Below are 20,177 nucleotides of genomic sequence, written 5' to 3'. Positions count from 1 at the left end.
CTCTCCGGGGCGCCCCGCGCTCGGGGTCCTCCCGCGGCCGGGTCCCGAGGCAGCTCGTGGGGTGCGGCCTCCGGCTGCACGAGGCTGGGGGGCCCATTTCCCCGGGAATTGGCTCGGGCGGGAGGCTGGCCCAGACCCGGCCCCCGCCCTCCTTTCGGGGCCCCCCGCGGGGACCCGGGCTGTGTGTGTTGTTGTAATGTCAGGGATGATGTAATCACTTAATAATTGATGCCCCGTGCTGCTTCCCTCCCCACCCAAACCCTGCCCCACTCCTCCACCTCTCGGCCTCCTCCCTCGGCGGCCGTCGCCTTTCCCAGCGCATCCTCCTGCCTATTTCTGGCACCTCCCTAGCACTTCCCCCATCCTCCCCTTCACTCTTCCTGTGCCACCACCCAGCCTCCGTTCCCCTGCCCCCTGCGCCGGAGCCTGCCCTCCTCTTCCCCTGTCCCCCACCCCGCTGCTCCTCGGGCTCCTTTCTCCTCCCTCCCAGCTCACTCGCTGGATTTCCTCTCCACTTCCCCAGATCGATGGCTGTTTTTGTTTGGTCTCCTCCCCTCTCTTATCTCTGCGGCCACAGGCGAGGGGACTGGGCCAGAAAGAGGCCACTGAGCTTGGGCCCCATTGGGATCTGCTGGGACTCACTGGGGAGAAGGATAATAAAATCACCCTTCTTGCCCCTCCTTCCTCCGATAAATCACAGAGACTCGCCGAGTGTGTGTGTGTGTGTGTGTGTGTGTGAGTGTGTGACACAAAGAGCCCTTTCAGTGCATAGAGAGGAGACACACAAAGTACCCAAGGATAGGCACGATGCTTCTTGTTTCTCTACCCTGGGGCTTCCCTTTCTTTCCAGCGAAGCCGTTGATCTCAGGGTCTTTCTTGCCACGTTCACCAAATTAAAAAGAAAGAAGAAAGAAAGGCCCCCTAGATGCCGGGTGGCAGGTGCCGGCATTTTGCTGTGTGCACAGACCAATAGTGTTGACTGGCAGCTGCAGTGTTTCTTAGATTTTTAAGGGGAACATGATTCCAGCAGTCTTTAGAGTTGTTTTACTTTTAAGTAGCTTCCTCACGTTTCGTTTTCCTCGTCTTTTGGGGGACAGTTACTGAAAGCTGGGGTGGGATACACTGGTGTAAGATAAAAAGGATTTTGTTTCTGAATCAGAATTAAATTAGTGTTTGTCAAGAGTGAGGCACCCTGACTTGCTGTTTCTGTCAGCTCTAAAGCATTGGGTTTCTGAAGTCCCTTGAAACAGAATGGGTCTGCCCCATGATGTTGTTTTACCTTTTTATTGAAGTAAGTACTCGGGGACATCAGTAAAACAGCATCGAGTTGGCGTTTGGTAGATCACTGGAGTTGTGCCATGCCTGCCTCAAGGTAACCTTCAGATAGATGCCCACATCCTTCCTCTCACCACCAGAGCAACAGCACCCTTTGTGCAGTCTTTCTCCCCAGTACCTGCCCCATGGGAACTGCTGTCAAGAGGAAGGGACTCAGACTTTTGAAGGAAGTGGTTTAACTATCAGTCTTTTGGGCACTTAGCTATGAACAGGGGTATAGAACTCTGAACCCTCAGATAGTTCTCTTAAACTGGAAATGTTCGTGTAAGTCTGGGGCTTAATGTTGGATTTTGTGAGCTAGTGGCATGTGCCTAATTGATAGTGTCAAAAATTAGATTGGCCCTGTTGACTCCTAAAAGCATGGCTCCTCAACTCTCATAAGTATTGTAACTGTCTCAAGTTTATTCTTCAAGAAGTTTGTTAGAAAATAGTTGTCGTGATTCATTACACATCTACTGCACTTTCTAAGGATGTTCATGTTGGAACTTTTTACATTGAAAAGGTAGGGTTAATGAGAGTACTGTAAAAACAAAGGATTGTTTGACACCAGACTGAGAAAGGAAAATCAGTTCACAATACACTCATACCGTATTGACCAAGTTCAAGCTCAATGATACGCTTGAATGTGAACAAAGGCACACTCTGCCTTCCCCGGGGTCCTGGGGTCCCCAACCTCATCTGACTTGTTTGAAGTTCTGTTTAACCTTTGGACCCAGCATTGCGTTTGTCATAATCTGTTTCTACATTTTTTCTGTTAGTTGGCCCATCTATTGAGGAAAGGAATCAAATCTTATTTGTTTCATTTCCTGCCCTGTTTTATCTTACAGGGACTCAGTGGTTTCACTTGAAGATCCACACGTGTGAGTTAGGTCAGCACCTCTTTTAATTAGACAGATGTTAGCACCTGTAAAGAAAAAAAGGCCTACAAAGAAATAATGGCTCAAAAGTAGTAGATGTTCATTCCTGCTCATATAATAGTCCGAAATAGATTGTTCCTGGCCTGTAGTGGTTTTCCTGCGTACAGTGATTCTGGGTCCCACACCCCTGTCTTGCAACTTCATAATTCCCTAGCTTTCTGTTGTAGGCTATTTACTTGACAAATGGGACAAAAGAGAGAGTAGGGGTGTGACCATTTTTGAAATGCCTTGTTGGAAGTGACAGGTATCACTCCTACTCACTGTCTTTTGACGGTCAAGTCATATGATCACATTTAATTGCACGGAAGCCTGAGAAATGTAGGTTAAGCATAGGCCCTGGGAGAAATAAAAAAGGTCAAGAAGAAATGTGTTTATGGTGAACAGCTTTGCCAAACAATGCCATTTGGCAAGGCACATCCACTGCCCTGAAGAAACTTGTAGGCAGACAGGAATTAAATGGAGACTTAGAGAAAATACCCATCATTGCTTTTGTTCTTTTGATTTGATAAGTGCAAATATTTTCATCTTAGGCATGTTAAAAAAAACTGTGCTTTTCGTTATGTCTCAAGGGGCCGCTTTTCACCCAGTAGTCCCCTGCTGTAGTCATCTGATACTTCCTGTGTTGGGTTTGATGTGGTTCTTTCCCTCCAGAAGCACCTTTGTGGGCCTAGTTTGTTTTTTTTTTTTTTAATCTGGTGAGTCTATAGACTCCTAAAGTGGCTAGAAGGGTCCTTAGGAATCACAGTACTACCTTCTCTTTAAGCACAGTGGGAGAGGCAAAACTTGTCCTGGGGCCATGCAGCTTCCTAAAGGGAAGGCCAGAGGCTCAGCCAGCCCAGCTCTAAGGCCTCACCTGGTCCCTCCACTAGCAGCTGTCTGACTTTGAATACTGTATTCTGTAAAGGTTAGGTGAACTTCCGCCCCTCCAATAGCAAGGGAAACTGTTAATATTCTGTATGGCCCCTGTTTTTTACCTGCCTCCAAATTGTTGGAGCAATTCTGCCCATACCAGTTGTCATAATTAATAATGCATTTTTTGCTATGAATACTTCATTATATTCATCTGTTCAACAACTATCAGCCTACTTTGTTATTTTGTACAAGTTACTGGAGAGATAGGCAGTGGAAATGAATAATTCTGCTTTTCAGGAGCTTATAGTCTACCTAGAGGAGACTAAAATAATAAGTAATAGCCAACAGTTATGGAACATTTAACATGTGCTATGGTCTGTTTGAGCTCTAATCTTAACAATACGGATATGAAGTGATTTCACTCATTTTTCAGATGGGAAATTGAATCAAGTTTCAGTAACTTGTGAAGTAACTAACCCAAGATTATATAGCACTAAATGGTAGAGGCAGAATCAGGCCCAATGAGTTTGTCAGCAAAGTCCTTGTCTTAAGCCACTAGACAACACACACACACACACACACACACCACACATATATGGTTTTTTTTTTTTTGTCTTTTTGAGACAGGGTCTGGCTATGCAGTTCAGGCTGGCCTTGAGCTCACTTTGTAGCCCAGGTTGGTCTGGAACTCGCAATGATCCTCCTGCCTCAGCCTCCCAAGTGCTAGAATTACAGGCGTGTGCCACCATGCCCGGCTTTCCTAGACAATATTTGGAATACTACATAAGGCTGTAATGATGACATTAATGTTAGGTGCTATAAGGAGAGGATGACTGCAACATTGTGGAAACCGAGACTTCTGGTTGTTGAGAAACAAAACTTTAAGCCCAAAAATAAATTACCATGCAGACCCTATTACTCATCTGGAAAATAAAAGAAAAAAATTGAGAACAGAAAAGCAAAGCATGTTGATATTGGAAATAGTTTTACTGTTTGATTCTTTCAGCTTGATCTTTCCGTAGTCCACTTATGGGTTGGTGAATTGTCTACCTATTCATTCACTGCATTTACCTTTGCCAGACATTGAGCTAGATGTTTGGGGGGAAGGGAGAGAGTGATCTTGCCCCAAGGAACTTTTCTGCTAGCTCAGCAGAGAAATGAGGAAGTCTCTGACAGTTGTACATGCTGTGATTCTGGGGCTCCACACAGGTGCAAGAGAATGTGCAGAAGGGAGCACAAATTCAGCCAAGGGGTGGGAAAGTGGGGCAGCCAGGCGGAGAAGAGGGTGTCTGAGAGCAGCGTTGGTTAGCTGAGTGTTGTGGAAGGGCCCCTGGCCTGGAAAGAGCAGCCCAGAGGATGAACACGCGGAACGTTAGGGACACTGTAATTAGTTCAGGGCCACATAGGACGATGGAAGGAAATGGACAAAAGGGAGAAGTCAGGTGAGAGGAGAAATTGAGCAGATTCTTGTAGGGACTTTATCCTAAGTGCCGTTTAAGATTCGTAAGTGGAGAAGTGGCTTTGACCTGATTTGTATTCTCTAAAGGTCACCTGGCCACAGTGTGGGCTTTTGGCCAGAGGCAGGCAAGGTGGTTATTAGATGCAGCCCAAGTAGCTATTAGATACAGAGAAGGTAGTACTAGAAACTCAGATGAGCAACAGATGAGGCTCTGAATGGAAGTGGGATAGAGAGAGAGAGAGTGGGGAGGTTGAAAAAGGGTATGGTGGTAAACAGAGAAGAGGGACTATTGGGAAACAAGGCGAAGGGAGGCAGGGAGACCAGCAGTGCAGTCAGACCTGCAGTGCCAGGATGTGCAAAGGCGTGACTTTGGACACTCCACTTCAGGCGGAAGTGTCTCCTAGGCAATTGGAGTGAGGGAAGAGGACCAAGACTGAAATACAAATTTTTTAGCAGCAGGTTACATAATACCTGAAGCCATGGATGTGAAAGGTCATCCAGAGAGAACACTTACTGTGGAAAGATCAGACAGGGCCGAGGGTGAGCCTGGAAACAGAGGAGAAATGCACAAGCTCTGAACCAGAGATGTGCACAGTATTGGTTAGTAGCCAGGGCTGCAGAGCAACAAGATTCAGAATGAAAAGTGCAGTTGGATTTAGCACCAAAGATTTCTGAACCTGGCCAGAGCAATGGAAGGGGAATAGAGAGGCAGAAGTCTAAAATGCTGCTGCTCCCCAGAATAGGGTAGAAGCATGTAGCCAAATCTGAAAACATACAACCATGAGGGTCTCGCTTGTAGTGGTTGAAGGGCTTAGGTCATAGAAGCCCTTGAGAAGCTCAGAGTCTTAGATCATGTAGTCTAACATGTTCATTTTACTTGTGAGAAAAAACCTGGTCTGGACCGTCTAAGTGACTTGTCCAAGGTGACCTGCCAGGCTTAAAGCCTTTCAGCTCAGGGCAAGGTTAAGAGCGTGTAGATGGTGTAGGGTATAGATTTGACCCCTTCCAGCTGTATGACTGGGCCAACTTGTCTAATCTCTCACACCTCCTTTTCCTCATCTTTAAAATGGAGGTAATAGTTCTACATAGAGTAGGAGTGATTGCAAGGGTTCAACGAGTTGACAGAAGTAAAGCACTCAGAACAGTACATCACGTAAGGAAAAACACGTAAGTGTTTGCTGCTGTTGTTAATACACACATCTGCACATATACAGACACATACATACATATAGCCTTTAAGGAAGGGAGGATTAAAATACATGCATATAAAGAAATTTTGAACAGGGCCTGGTGGTGCAGGCCTATCATCCCAGCACTCTGGGAGACTGAAACAGTAGGATTGCCAAGTTCAAGCCCAACCTGGGCAATTTAGTGACTTTGCAAGACCCTGTTGCAAAATAAAAAAGGTATAGCTCAGTGAGAAGACCCTGGGCTTAATCCCCAGTACTACAAAAGAGAAGGGTGAGGGGAGGGAGAGAAAGAGACAGAAAAGTAAAAGGAATTTTGAGTGTTTAGAAATAGATGAGGGTGATTGTCACTTCTGGATCTAGAACTGTCAGGAAAGGGAATTCCTTTATGTGGTATGAAAAAAACCCACCATTTTAAAGCAAGATTTTGTAAGAAATTTGGTCTTTATTCTTGAAAATAGAAACATGAAAACATTTGAATTCACCCTTATAAATGGTCTCTTTGTTTCAGGCAGACTAGAATTTTAACCTATTTACAATTAAGTCCCTTGAGTTTGACTTCAGAATGTAGCTTGACTTTCTAAAAGTAAAATGAATACAGAGTAAGGAAAAAAAAAAATGGGTCCTGGCTCCTGAGAAAAAAAGTGACTTTGAAGAAAATAATCGCCTTTTTTAGTGTTTCCAGTTGAGCAAATCAAATTTTTAGCTACTAAAACAGATAAGTAGCCCAAACAGTACTATCCAGATGGACTTGGGTGACATGCAGTATAGACAATTTAGGAATAAGTGGCTCTCTGGACTTGATTAGAATGCTCTAATCCTGGAAGGATATAAATTGAACTGGATTTATGGTCTAATAAAAATGTGGGAGGAAAAGATAATGCTTACTGACTCATGAAACTTTAACAGTGTTCGTAAGACTGAGTTGTAATATTTAGATGAGAGCCCATTCCCATTTGCTCAGCCTGCTTCCAGATGGGCTGCCTGGCCCTCATTCTGCAGAGCCGTGGCCTGCCTCCTTCCTCGCTGTCTTAGGAAGCACGTATTCTGTGCTTGTAAGCCCATGACCTCAAGTAGTACCTTGTTGACTTGGATAAATATATATTGAACACCTATAACTTTACAGTTTACACTTTGGGAGGAATCAAAATGCAGTGTGGGAAGCTCTCAGCCTGTTGCTTATTTCTACTCAGAAAGCTTTGTATGGGGTAGAGGAGCTACTTGTTTCTGGCCTTGTCTCCCTGTCTTTGATGATAAAAGAAGCACACAGCAGACCACAGCTACTTGCCCCTCCCTGAGTACACTGTGCAAATAATAATACCTACCTTCATTGAACCCTGGAGGCCTGCATTCAGTGCTTTATATACAGTAATTTACTTCATCATAACAATGCTCTGTGGCACACACAGTATTATTATCTCCATTAATCCAGTGGAGAGACTGAGGCTCAGAGCTGTAAAGTGACTTGCCCATTGTTATGCAGTTAATAATGAGTGAGGCCTGGCCTTTGTGACTCCTGAACTCACTGCCTGCTTCTGCTCCACTGCTGCAGTGCCTCGTGCCTCTGCTTTGCAGTTCCTTTTGTGTTGTGTGTTGGGGAATGGAAAGGCACCTTTACCACGCTGTGGAGACCTCCCTGCTGATGACTCCACTGGAGACTCAGCTCGTAGGAAGCCTCTCTTCTCTCTTTTCCGGGGCTCCCATACCCCTTGTCTACCCCTCACTGTCACCCTCTCACGGCCTGACTGACTCGTGAAGCAGAGGGAGTCCCCTCAGGGAGAAGGGTTGGTCCTGGCCTTCTGTGCCAGCTTGTGAGCTCTTTGGAAGTCAGGCTTTTGAAGCAAGCTCGGGAGTCCAGCTGTGGTGGTGGGAGTGGGTGGAAAATGGTAGAACTCACCAGTCAGGCAGTCAGAGGGGGCTGAGCCTCTGTCACAGGGACACTCTTGTATTTTATAGGTTGCTTAAGTATTTAAAGGTGCTTGTGGGATTTTATCTGAATTCAAACTTTTTCATTTTCTTCAGAGCTTCCATCTTTGTGGTATCCAAAAATAGTAGGTTTTTCAGGAGTTGTATAAGAATTCCATCTGCCTCAAATTGAAAAGTAGGGCTTCAATGAAAAATTACAGATGAGCTAGATCTCTTTTCCCACAAGAAAGTCCAGGGAACTTTTCCCAAGCCTCTTTTAACCCCCAGAAAAAGTTACAAATCTGTATTTCTGTGATATCTTGCCCAGTTTAAATTCTACTGAAAAGGCAAATAACACCAAGTTTCTTCATTTCCATTCAAATATGTCTATTCAGAAACAATTTAAATATTGTCACTGTTAAAATTTGCTTTTTGTTTCGATTTTATTTTTATTATTTGAGTCCAAAAATATTGTGATATTTATATACACATATATTATATGTGTATGTACATATCAATAGGTCTTATACATATTTATTTTTTTAATTTTTATTTTTTGTCTTTTTGAGACAAAAAGTAGCTGTGCAGTTTAGGCTGTCCTGGAGCTCACTTTGTAGCCCAGGCTAGTCTCAAACTCACAATGATCCTCCTGCCTCAGCTTCCTGAGTGCTGGGATTACAGGTGTGCACCACCATGCCCGACCTTATATTTATTTTTAAAAGTAATAATCTGTTACGATTTCTCTAGTTGCTCTCAGAGTTTGGAGGGTATCATTTTATTCTCTAGTTTGTCTTCTAGTAGAAATACTAACATAGTACCTCATTATTTTTAGAGGTAAAACTCTGGGGCTGAGTTATCAATGAACTGTAACCATTCTGTCATTCTATATATTTTGCCATTGTGTCCTCCTTGAAAATGTCGTTGTGTGGTTGTCCCTTGTACACCTTTGCCTTATCCTCGTCCTCTTGATGTTCTCTCTCTTCTTTATTAGCACATGTTTGCGGTGTATAATGTTCATACTCCCTGTGTGCAGTTGGTACATCTATATGACACATCCTTACTCCTTTTTTCGTTCCCTTTCCCTTCCCTTGCCCACTTCCCTTTGGCAATCCCCCTTCCATCTGAGAAAGATCTAGTATCTGGCTACTTCCTACTGTCCATCGTGCACTCTGCTTTTTATAATTTGTATTCAGATAAGAGAAACCATGTGATATTTAGACCTGTGTATCTGATCTACTCCATCCAACACCATGATTTTGGGCACATTCATTTTTCCACGGATGACTCAAGTTTATCTTTATGGCAGAGTAGTACTCTGCTGTGGGCAAATATGTTTTCTTTATCCATTCATCTGCTGATGGATACATACACTACTTCCGAGGGTTAGCTTTTATGAATTATGTTGCTATAAAAATGGGTATGCATGTATCATTATAATATGATGTCTTTAACTCTTTTGGGAAGATTCCTAGAAGGAAAACAGAACCTTTAGTGTTCTGAGGAATCTCCATACAGATTTCCATAGTGGTTCTACTAGTTTGCATTTCTTTTTTTTTTTTTTTTGATACCGGAAATCAGACTCATGACCTCAGGCTTGCCAGACAAGCTCTTATGCAGCTGAGCTATATCCCCAGCCCTTAGTTGGCATTTCTACCAACAATGTGGAAGGCTTCCTTTCCCCTGACAGCTGCACTAACCTTTGTTATTACAGTATTTGATTTCTTGATGATAGCCATTCTTTCTGGGTTAAGATGGAATCGCAATGTGTTTTTAGTTTGCATTTGACTAATGGTCAGCAATGTTGAGCATTTCTTCATATATTTCTTGGACACTGACACTTCTTCCATAAGGTGTCTATTCATTTCAATTATCCATTATTTAATTGGGTATTTTATTTTTGTGGGCTATAATTTTTTTTTGAGTTCTTTGTATATTCTAGTATCAGGTCTCTGTCTGAGGAATAGCTGGCAAAGTTTTCTCATACAATAAGATGTGTTTTCACTCAGTTGCTTTTTTTTTTTTTTCTGTGTAGAAGCTTTTCAATTTGGTATGACCTCATTTGTTGGTTCTTGGTACTGTTTCCTGTGCAACCAGGGTTCTGTTCAGAAAGTCCTTGCCTATGACTGTGATTTCAAAAGTGTTCTTATTTTACCTTCCAGTAGGTTGTTTCTGTTTTAACATTTAGCTCTTTGATCTGTTTTGATTTTAGTTTAGTGTAGGGTGAGAGATATGGGTCTAGATTCAGTCTTCTGTATATGGACAGCCAGTTTTCCCAGCACCATTTATTTAATAGGCTATCTTTCTTCCAGTCTGTGTTTTTGGCCCCTTTGGCAAAGATCACATTGTTGAATGTGCTTGGGGTTATTTCTGCATTCTCTATTCTGGTCCATTCACGTCTGTTTTTGTGCCAGTACTGTGCTGTTTTTATCATTGTAACTTTGTAATATAACTTCAAATCTGGGATTGTGTTCTCTTGATGTGTTACATCCCTCAGGCTCTTTGGTGGTTTGCAAATAACAATTGTTTCACCTCCATGCTTTCTAGTTGATTGAGGTGTGGATTTATGTCAAAGTGGAGGTGCCAGCTGATGTGGACCCTGGTTCTTTTGCCTATACCCTTTACTAACAGCCCAGTGAATAGCAACAGAAAGACCAGATATCTGCATCTGCCCTTTTGCTTACCACAGACTCCACATCCTTCTCATTCATACCTGGGCCACCTTGTTCACCACTACACTAACTTGGATAGCCAGGCTTCTGTCCATTGTTTCATTAATATGGAATACTGTCTGTGTTCTGGTTTTTGTCTTCCTTTCCTGGAGTCCCCTAATCCTTTCTTTTCCTTAAAATTCTACTCATCAGGACCCAGCTAGAATTCTAGTTGATTCCTTCTCTTGCATGAAATGGTATCTCTTACTTACTTCCTAATAAATGGTGCCTTACATTGTTACTTAAACCTTGATAGATGAAATCCAAAGTTTAGAGAGATTTAGAGAGATTGCCCGAGAGATTTAGAGAGATTGCCCAAGTTCATACTTCTGTTACTAATTTAGCTAAGACTAGAGTCCAGGTCTCCTGAAAAACTGTTTGCAGCTTGCTTTTTTTTTTTCTGTCCACATATAGCACGTGGTGCAGGGTCTCTCACAAGGTACTCAGCTGATGTTTGTTTAGATAGGCCCTGGGGCAAGGTCCTGGGCTGTACAGCTGGTTTCCTAGGCCTCTGGGGTGTTAGGCTGGTATGCTCTTGGATCTTGAGCTTCTTTATTTTCTGGGGACAGCAGGTTTATTTCCTACTAACCTGACATGGGTTAGTGTTGGTAATTGTTCTAGGCCATTTTAGAAACTACTGTTGTTACCTTGAGAATAATATGTGTTTAAAGAAGTTTGTTCAGAATCTTGAGCTTTTTGTTAAAAATTTATGGTGATCAAGGAAGGAGCTATTTCTTTGCCCTCTGCCATTTAGTTTTTGCCAACACAATTTTCACCAAAAAAGAAAAAAAAAAAGAAAAAAAAAGAAAAAAGGGTAAAGTTATCAGTAGAACAGAGTGGTAGGGAAGACCAGGGAGAGAATGCAAAAAGTTTCAAAATCTGGAGAGTGGAAGAATACAGTAGTGAACAGTAGAAAAGAAAAGGCCAGCTGAATAGGCTGCCACCGATATGCCCTCAAGTCTGAAAGGCAAAGAAAGCTCCCTTATGCCCAGCCATCTGTGGGCCTCTCCGGGCAGTGTTCAGCAGAGTCCTCAGCCATGTGGAACGCACCTCTGGCTGGGGGAGTACCTTCTTCTCCACGTATTAGTTGTGTTCCTTGTGGTATCATCTGAAGAGTCTCCATAACAAGGAGGATAGTTCTATCTTGGACTTAAGGATAGAACTACAGAGAAAGATGGGACACTGCAGCACAGCTTCAGACTCTCTTTGTATATCCTTCAAAAGAATGGTAAGGAATAAATTTTATAAAATGTTCTCCATAGTTGGGGGAGGGACTACTTCAGGTCATTTCTATAACAAGTTACAACAGCACAACAGGGAGTGTTTATCAAGAATTCATTAGGAGTCTTCTCAGCTACCTGTGAACAGCACACTGGGATTCCTCATTAATGACTTCCCCTGCCTGGCCTCACCTGGATGCCTGGGAGGAAGAGCAGTCAGAGCGCTTTCTGTGGATGTAGGCCAGCAGCTACAGTGAAAAGAGGAGAGTGCCTGATGTTTCACTGTTGTGTGAAATGCTATTATGAACTTAGGGAATTGGTGATGAGGTATTTTTCCTTGATTAACCATGTACTGCCTAAGATTTAAACCCTTTTCTGTTCCTTCCCACCAACACAACCACAGTGTTAAATGTCGAAATCACACATGGCTCTGACAAAATGTTCTCGCCCCTTCCTGCATTTGCCCAGCCTGTTCATGTACAGCTACTTTTGTGCACGTCAGTAGTGTCCATTTTTAATAGCAAGCTTCTAGAAGGCCATGTAACACTCCACTAAACTGTGTACTTATTAAATGCTTCTTGATAATGGTTCTAAGCTTCCAGTTTAGGAGGTCTTGCATGTGCTTTCAGTAGTACTTCTGGAATGAGATGCATCTTGAGAAAACTCCATGTGTGTGTTAGTCAGTGTCTTGTCACTGACCAAAATCCCTGACACACACAACCTAAAGGAGAAGAGGTTTGTTTTGGCTCATGGCTTCAGAGGTTTCAGTCGGTGATTGGCTGGCTCCAAGCCAGAAATATAATGGCAGAAAGATGTGGTGGAGGAAAGTTGCTCACCTCATGGCAGCCACAAAGCAGAGAGCAGGGGAGAAGCTGGAGAGAGAAGCAGCAGCCAGAAACAAGGCCACATGCCCTAGGTCCTGCCCCTGTGATCTTCTCCCTTAATTAGGCCCACCTCCTACAACAGTGCATTCAGCTGTGAACTCATTCATGGATTAACCAGCTGGTGAATTTAGTGCTTCCATCTTCTTAAAGCCTCATCTTCAAATACAGGAGACTTTTGAGGGAAATTTGTGATCCAAACAGCAGTGTAATATCTTAGGTCTTCTGCATCGATAGATCCTAATCGTGGTTTGTAATTCAGATTTTGGTTGTATGTAATGTTTTAATTCCACCTTATGTTCCATTTTGCATGACATTCCAATGATGTTACTTTCTAATCCTTCCTGAAAATTATGGTGAAAGGATGGATAATATGCTGCACCTCACCTGTTTTTCATGTGATTGTAGTCAATTCTGCAATTCCCACTGTCTTGGAATAATTATTTAACATATTTATGGTTTCAGATGCCAAGAGTTAAAGGCACTTCTCTTAGAAGCTGAGAATGTGAACAGCAGTGAGGGAAGAATCTCTATAAAGACTGGTGGAAAAAATAGCTGACTGAGATGTTCTAAGAGAGTAAAGAAAACCTCAACTGAAAGTAGGAATCAAGCTTTGTAGGGTTGCTAGGTCTTAGGGATGTGATAAGTGAACATAGCAGGTATGGAGGAGGAAGAAAGTGAAGAGGGCCTTGACAGGGAAAACCAAGGGAAGTGGAGAGTTCTAGACTGACGTAAATGCAAGGGTGGCACACATATATATGCATATCTGCATGTTGCTATTTTTGTTTTTGTTTTTAATCCTGGGTGAGTGTTCTAGACCTCAGGGACCTTGCATCATGAGCAGCTAGTTTAGGGAAAATAATATTTTGAACAGGTATTGAATTTATTTTCTATTCCTTCTAGTCCTTGTTACCCTGGGAGTCTCCCCACTGAGGCTAAGGATTCTGTTACTTCAGGGAAAAGACAGAGCATGGACAAGGACAAAGAAGACATTGTTCAGCTTTTGGTGTCCCCAACGGGCCCTTCAAACATGTTTTAGAGACTAGAGTTAGCGCGGGCCTTCACTTAAGAGGCAGGCTTTGTTAGAAGAAAAAGGATTTGTGGATTCCAGGGAGCCAGATCTTAGTACATACTACGCCATGTTGAGGGAGGCTGTCTGCTAGTTTCTCTTTATCCAGGAAGGAGAGAATCTTTTCCTGGTTCGGTGGGAGGAGTCTAGAGTTATGAAATGGATAGGTGGCTCATTCTCCACAACTTCTGCCTGAGGGGTCATTGAGATGCCGGGAGCCCTGCAGCAGGGAGCGCTTGTCCCGTGCGTGCTGTCTGGGACTCAGGAAGAGAACCGGCTCCAGTGTGCCCTGAAGCTAATGGAGCGTGTTTAGGCAGACACAGCCCTGAGTTCTCCAATCCTGCCTGTGATATAAAGGAAATCCCCACAGTCTGCTTTCCCCTATGGGTCAGTGGCAGAGGTGCCGTGGAGCTGAGGTTCAGAACAGAAGGAAGCCTGCCAGTCTCACCCTTGAGGATTGGCTGGGTTGTGACTGTAGATACCGCCGAGCCCCATTGAGGTAGCGACCAGTTGCGTGAGCAGAGCCGGGCCTGCACCCAAACACAGAGGCTGGAGGCATTCCCTAGGAACCAGCAATGGCTTGCAGAATATCACCTGAACCAGACCCCCTTGTCAGCACTGTAAGCATAGTCTTCCCCCTGGGGCAGAGGAGGGAAAGGAAAAGGAACAGCCCTGAGAGCCAGCTGGAAGTAAGTTTGATTTGACTTACTGTCTCAAAGCAAATAAAGCTCTAACTCTGAAGAGACTAAGTTATCTGGAAGTACCATGATTGTTTTTTCTGCCATAAGCAGAAATTCAGTGATCATAATCAGATCAGATATGACCATTGAAGAATGAGATAACATCTTTTATTTATTTATTTATTTTTTTTGGTTTTTCTCCGGTACCGGGAACCGAACTCACGACCTTGCACTTGCCAGGCAGGCACTTTTGCCGCTGAGCTAAATCCCCAGCCCCAGATAACATCTTTTATATAGAGTTGAGAAGTAAGTATACATTTCATGCCTGCCCCACTGTGTTGGGGCTGTAATTTTTCCTTTTTTTTTTTTTAAGGCAATTTACTGACTTATATTCACAGAGAACACCATTTTTCCTTTGAGTAAGCTATGACTGAGTATACCTGTCCCAGGCTCAGTTGGAATGAGAAGTGAACATTGTCCTCTCAAGAGGCCGAACTGTCCACCTGAAGTTTCAGAGTGTGGTAGGAGCACAGACTTCTCATAGTGTTGCTCTGGAAGGAAAGACTCAGTTGCTTTGAGGCCCTGGGTGAGTGGAAAATAGTAGAATTTCCGGCCTCTCTAGGAGGAATTTTCTGTGGGTACTAGAGACCAGGGGAGAATTTTTATTGTGTGAGGTTCTTCACTTTTATACAGTATTTTAAAGGGAACAGAGTGAATACTAGAAATTATTTCCCTAAATACATGGGGAGCTCGTCTTCATTTCTATTCAGTCCCCATGTACTAAATAAAGCATCAGTTTATGAAGGAATTTATTTCCAAGTGTAATTCTTAAGTACTTACCGGAACACTCAAATGAAGGGAAAACTTTTAAATTACATTTCATCTCATGAAATAACATCCCTATGAGGATGATGCTACATTTAAGGAGACACCATTTAAAAGCAGCAATTCCTTGAAATACCTAGTAATTGTGGAAATAAAGTCTTTAGGGCTGCTTTAACTGTGGTAGTAGGAGCTCTCTGTTGGGATGGTGCTTATGTATTTTCCTACCTGAAGATTATTGTCGCATGTAGGACAAATCTCAGAATACATCTCAGATTTTCCCTTGACTATCAGTGGGCACCAAGACAGATAGTGATGAGGGAATCATAATTTTAAATCAAGGAACCATAAATAAAATTATAGAATTTTTTAAAAACACTGATTAATTGACAGTTTTTGTAATTTGGACCCATGAAATAGCTCTTTTCAAAAATCTGTTTAAAAGCAAAATTTCTAAAATTTAAGAGCAACCTATACACATTAAAGTCTTTTCTATCAGTTGTCTGAACATGAGCAAAAACATAGGTAGCAGTTATGTTTTGCTGCCTGTTCACTCCCTTTAGTCAGTGTTTCCTGCCTGTCTCCAGGACTGTGTCACTGATATTTTTATGAAGAATGGATTGTTTTCAGGTTTCTCATAAAGTTGCCTGATATCCCTTCTCAGTTCTGTTCATAGTTTATATCTGAAATAAATATCTCCAATTGGCATTTACATGTGTACCACAATCTTTCTCATTGAGAAAATAGCTCGTTCTGCAGATGCAAAGTCCCTGGTAAGCTTAATGCAAATTCTGCAAAATGGAGGCTCTTACCAAGTGATTTTTTTATACTGAAATGTATAAATACTTGCTCACATATTATCATACACCTTTTCCCCTTATTCAGAATTCCTGTCTTCAACAAATATTTTTACCAGGCAAAACTTCTTACGAGCAAAGTGTGATGGTGCACGCCTGTAATCCCAGCTCTTGGGAGGCGGAGGCAGGATGAGTCCTGTGAGTTTGAGGCCAGCCTGCACTAGATAGCGAGACCCTGTCTCAAAAAACCAAGCCAAAACAAAACAAAAAAACTCCTTAAGAACATAAGATGCTTTATGGTCATTTTTGAATTTTTGTCAAGTTTAGAATAAAAACCAAACGTCTTATTGGTTTCACTTCATCTTGGTATAGAACATAAATGTAAAAACTAGGAGGGCCCTCAAAAGATTGCAAGTCAAGATATTACAGACCATAATTTCAGAATTGAATATTGGACACAGTTCAGACTCTTATCATGTAATGTGTTCAGTTCCCCCTCTACTTTCATTAGGATGAATTTCAACATCTGTTCCACAAGCCTTAATTTCAATAACTGCAATTGGCTAAGGCTTCAAACGCTGAAGTATTTTGGTGCTGAATTCACTGCTTTGATCAAGGATTTCCCACTGGTTTGGGACAGATGCACTCAGACTTCAGAGGACTCTGTTGGACATTGTGGCGCACCAAAGTTGAGGTGGAGAATCGTTTCCAAACACTTTTACTACCAGATGATGCTGGCAGGTGGCAAAAGGGAAGGCATGTAGGGCTATGTTGAAATGAGTTTTACGTGCAACATTGGCTTTGTCACAGAAATTTTCTAGTTCAGTTTTCCTAACTGGTTATATGCGATACAAAATTTGTCAATTTCTACATCTTGTCTCTTGCATTTGGTGGGATATAGCCACTTGTTTGAACGCAGTTATGAATTATTCATGTGCCATCACAAATTCTAAGTAACTTTCTGCTCCATAGGTTTCTTGAAAACTAAGAGCATGATTTTTAGCATCACAAACTTTGGATTTGTATCATCACTACAAAAACAAGTCATTTCATCTCCTGCATTGATCTTACAGTTTATGGAAGCATTTATAAGAAATGTTTCACGTGTGACAGAACGTACTTCCAGAAGTTTTATATTGATTCCATAAAATAGTTGTGGAGGAAAGATCATTATTTGAATTAAGTGATTTTGCTTAAACACATCTGCTAATAGTAACAGAAAATTGGAATCAATTAACTGTTTATGAACTTTTTCTTCTGCTAATGAAGCTAATACATTAAAGCTAACACTTCACTTTACATGTATACATGAAAAACTGAACTCAAAAGAACCAGCATCAATTTAGAACAAGTCTTTTGATCTAAAAGGAGAATAGTGTTTCCTGGAGTGCTGTTAGCGAGCCTTCCGTAGTTGCATGTGTAAAATCAGCAGCAGCAGCACAGTCTTAATACAGTAACTATTAGCGTTGAAGTAGTTGCTGATACTTTCGCAGGTTTGTGACTAGTAGGTTATATACTCAGGGATATTATTTCCATGCCCATTGATAACATAAATATCAATAAGCATTTTGTGCTAATTAACATTCATCATCAATTTCTTGAAAAGCAAAATTTGGGTCTGGGATGTAGCTCAGTGGTGTAGCACTTGCCTGCTATGTGTGAGGTGCTGGGTTTGATCTTAGCACCAAACAAACAACCAGAAATTTAGTGTTTAGTTTTTCATTATATTTGCAGGATTTATTTTTTTAGTTCATTACTGCCAAAAGGGATAGTGCAAAGTAAAATAGTATAACTATTCAATAGCTGACAAAAACATAGTAATTAGAACATTCAGGTGATGCCTTCAAAGATTTTTAACAGGTCTATTTCCTGCAGACCTTTCACATATACCCTAGTCTATAATGTTCACTGTTTTCCATGAACCCTTATGACTGGTGGTCTGTGCATCTGAGGCTCAGTATGGTCGTGACACAGTGACATCCTGTGCAAATACACTAAAGCTGTCACTTCACTTTATGTATGTGCACAAAAGACTGAACTCAAAGAGAACTAACCTCATTTTAGAAGAAGTCTTTTGACAGGGGAACCAGAGGGGAATACTTCACACCACCAGTCCAGACTGGGTGCAGTTAACTCCCCGGGTTGCTTGTCCTTAAGAGTTCCTTATTTTACTGGTGAGTGGCCTGCATGCTGTCATTGGAAGGGAGATGTTACTTACAAGACTGGAAACGAGGTGGACTGTCATTGGCTATCTTTCAGATTCCATACTATGTTAAGGTGGGGATTCTCTTTACCATGCAGTAGGGAGGCAAGATGTAGCAAGAGGTGTAAGTACCAAATGAAGATTGCAAAACACAATCCTGGAGTAGTTTAATGAAACTGAAAATAACACTGATTTACAAAGTGAAACATCTTGAACAATTGTTTACCCTGATGGACCACAGGAGAAAAGCCGCACTTTCACAGACCAGGGAAAATGTACAGTCATCCTACTCAGACACTGCATTTTTCGATCTGCTTTGTACCCTTCTAACTGCTCTGCCCTTCTCTGTTCTTCATCTGTCCAATCCTACTTTCCACATCAGATGAGTGAGTTTTGAAAAATCTAACTGAAAGCCAGGTGTACTGGTGCATGTCTGTAGTGCTAGCACTCTGGAGACTAAGACAGGAAGATCATAAGTTCAAGATCATAAGTTCTGGGCTGCACAGCAGAACCCTGTCTCAAAACAAATAAATACACACACACACAGACATTTATCTGAGATCCCTTCTCTCAGAATCTTCCTGTTGCAGTGGAATGAAGTTCAGCTCGTCACAGTGGCTCAGGAGGTCTTTTTGCCCATCTGCCCTGCTCTAGATATTAAGCTTTCAGGGGAGGCATACGTTGCAATCTGTTTTCTTAATATGGTTCAGTTTCTCAGTATTTTCTTTTCTGTTTTCCTTTTTTTTCAGGGGGACAGGGTCTCACTATGTAGTGCAGGCTGGCCTTGAACTCACTTATGTAGCCCAGGCTGTCCTAGAACTGCGGCAATCCTCCTGCTTCAGCCTCCAGAGTGCTGGGATTGTAGGAGTGCACCATCACGCCCAGCTTCTCAGTATTTTCTGGATAGAATGAATGGAGTTTACTTGGATTTGAAAGGAGAAAAATGGGGTGGGCAGAATATCTTGCTAATTCATGACAGTAAAGAAACTCGCCCAAATCTCTAGGTCCCAAACATTACTTCTACCTCTGGTAACTGTGCTAGACAGTAGGATGTATTACAGCATTGCATTTTCTCCATCAGCTACCATTGTGATTTCAGTCTCCCAGTGCCTGCCCACCTCATGGAAGTAAATGTAAATTGTGAGGAGCCTATTGTTTTCATCAGAATTAGATCAGAGACTTTGTTTTAAGCACATTTGGCCTACATAGCTCAGAAAGGTGCTGCTCTGGATGATTTGGGGGATTTGATGTGCAGAAGCTCTCAGGGACCTAGGATGGTGGTAGAGGAATACTTTGAAGTCACGATTTTGAGACCCTCTGTTGTGGCAGAACTGCGTTCTATTGCTTCTCTTTTCAAAACATGCTACTGTTCAGTTTTATCATGAATGCCTTTCCAAGGACAGTGAATGGTTTTACACACTATGACATCGTTTCCATGGCAACTAATGTATCTTAGCAAAGAGAGACTGTGATAGAAGTAGGCTACGAAGGACAAATACAGAAATGGCACAGTGAAGAATGTAGGGCAGTATGCGTTGTAGTAAGGATTTTTTTCTTTCTTGTTTTTTGATTTTTTGTTTAGGAAAACCTGTGTAACTAGATCTTGGCTGCTTGACTTGTACTAATAAAATTTTTACTACATCCAGGATTGTCTAGTTATTTTCCTGACACAGTTCTTTCAGTGGGCACTAGGTATGTTTTGCCTGTTTGCTTTACTGTGATGATCATTCAATGTATGCACATTTGTAATGTCATCTGTTTTAAAGATCTGCTGTCTGTGACCTCCTTCCACTGTGGTACCACCCACTTCTCTGCTGTCCTCCCCTGCAGTTCTTCAGGAGACACTTGTCTATACTACCTTTCTGCACACAGCATTTGTCAGCAGTTGGGGCCATTCCAGTCAGGGTCTCATTCCACCATTTGATCTGGAATCACCAGTTGGTCATACCCTTATCTTCTAAGTCTTAACAGTTTCCCTCTCTTAGCAAATGTGCAGCCAGGCATGGTGGCGCACGCCTGTAATCCCAGCACTCAGGAGGCTGAGGCAGGAGGATTGTTGCGAGTTCGAGACTAGTCTGGGCTACAAAGTGAGCTCAAGGCCAGCCTGAACTGCATAGCGAGACCCTGTCTCAAAAAGACAAA

General features: G+C 42.4%; 1 protein-coding gene across 1 annotated transcript in view; it reads left to right on the top strand.

Moving 5' to 3' along the window:
- Window positions 1-20,177, top strand: part of Fyn (FYN proto-oncogene, Src family tyrosine kinase) — a gene marked incomplete in the record, with an annotated part of 194,505 nt that overhangs the window by 531 nt on the left and 173,797 nt on the right.

This window comes from Chinchilla lanigera, unplaced genomic scaffold (assembly GCF_000276665.1).
Source record: "Chinchilla lanigera isolate Chin_1 unplaced genomic scaffold, ChiLan1.0 scaffold00010, whole genome shotgun sequence".
In the NCBI taxonomy this organism is placed as follows: Eukaryota; Metazoa; Chordata; class Mammalia; order Rodentia; family Chinchillidae; genus Chinchilla; species Chinchilla lanigera.
The sequence above is the reverse complement of the archived record's forward strand: the minus strand, read 5'-3'. Positions and strand labels throughout refer to the sequence as shown.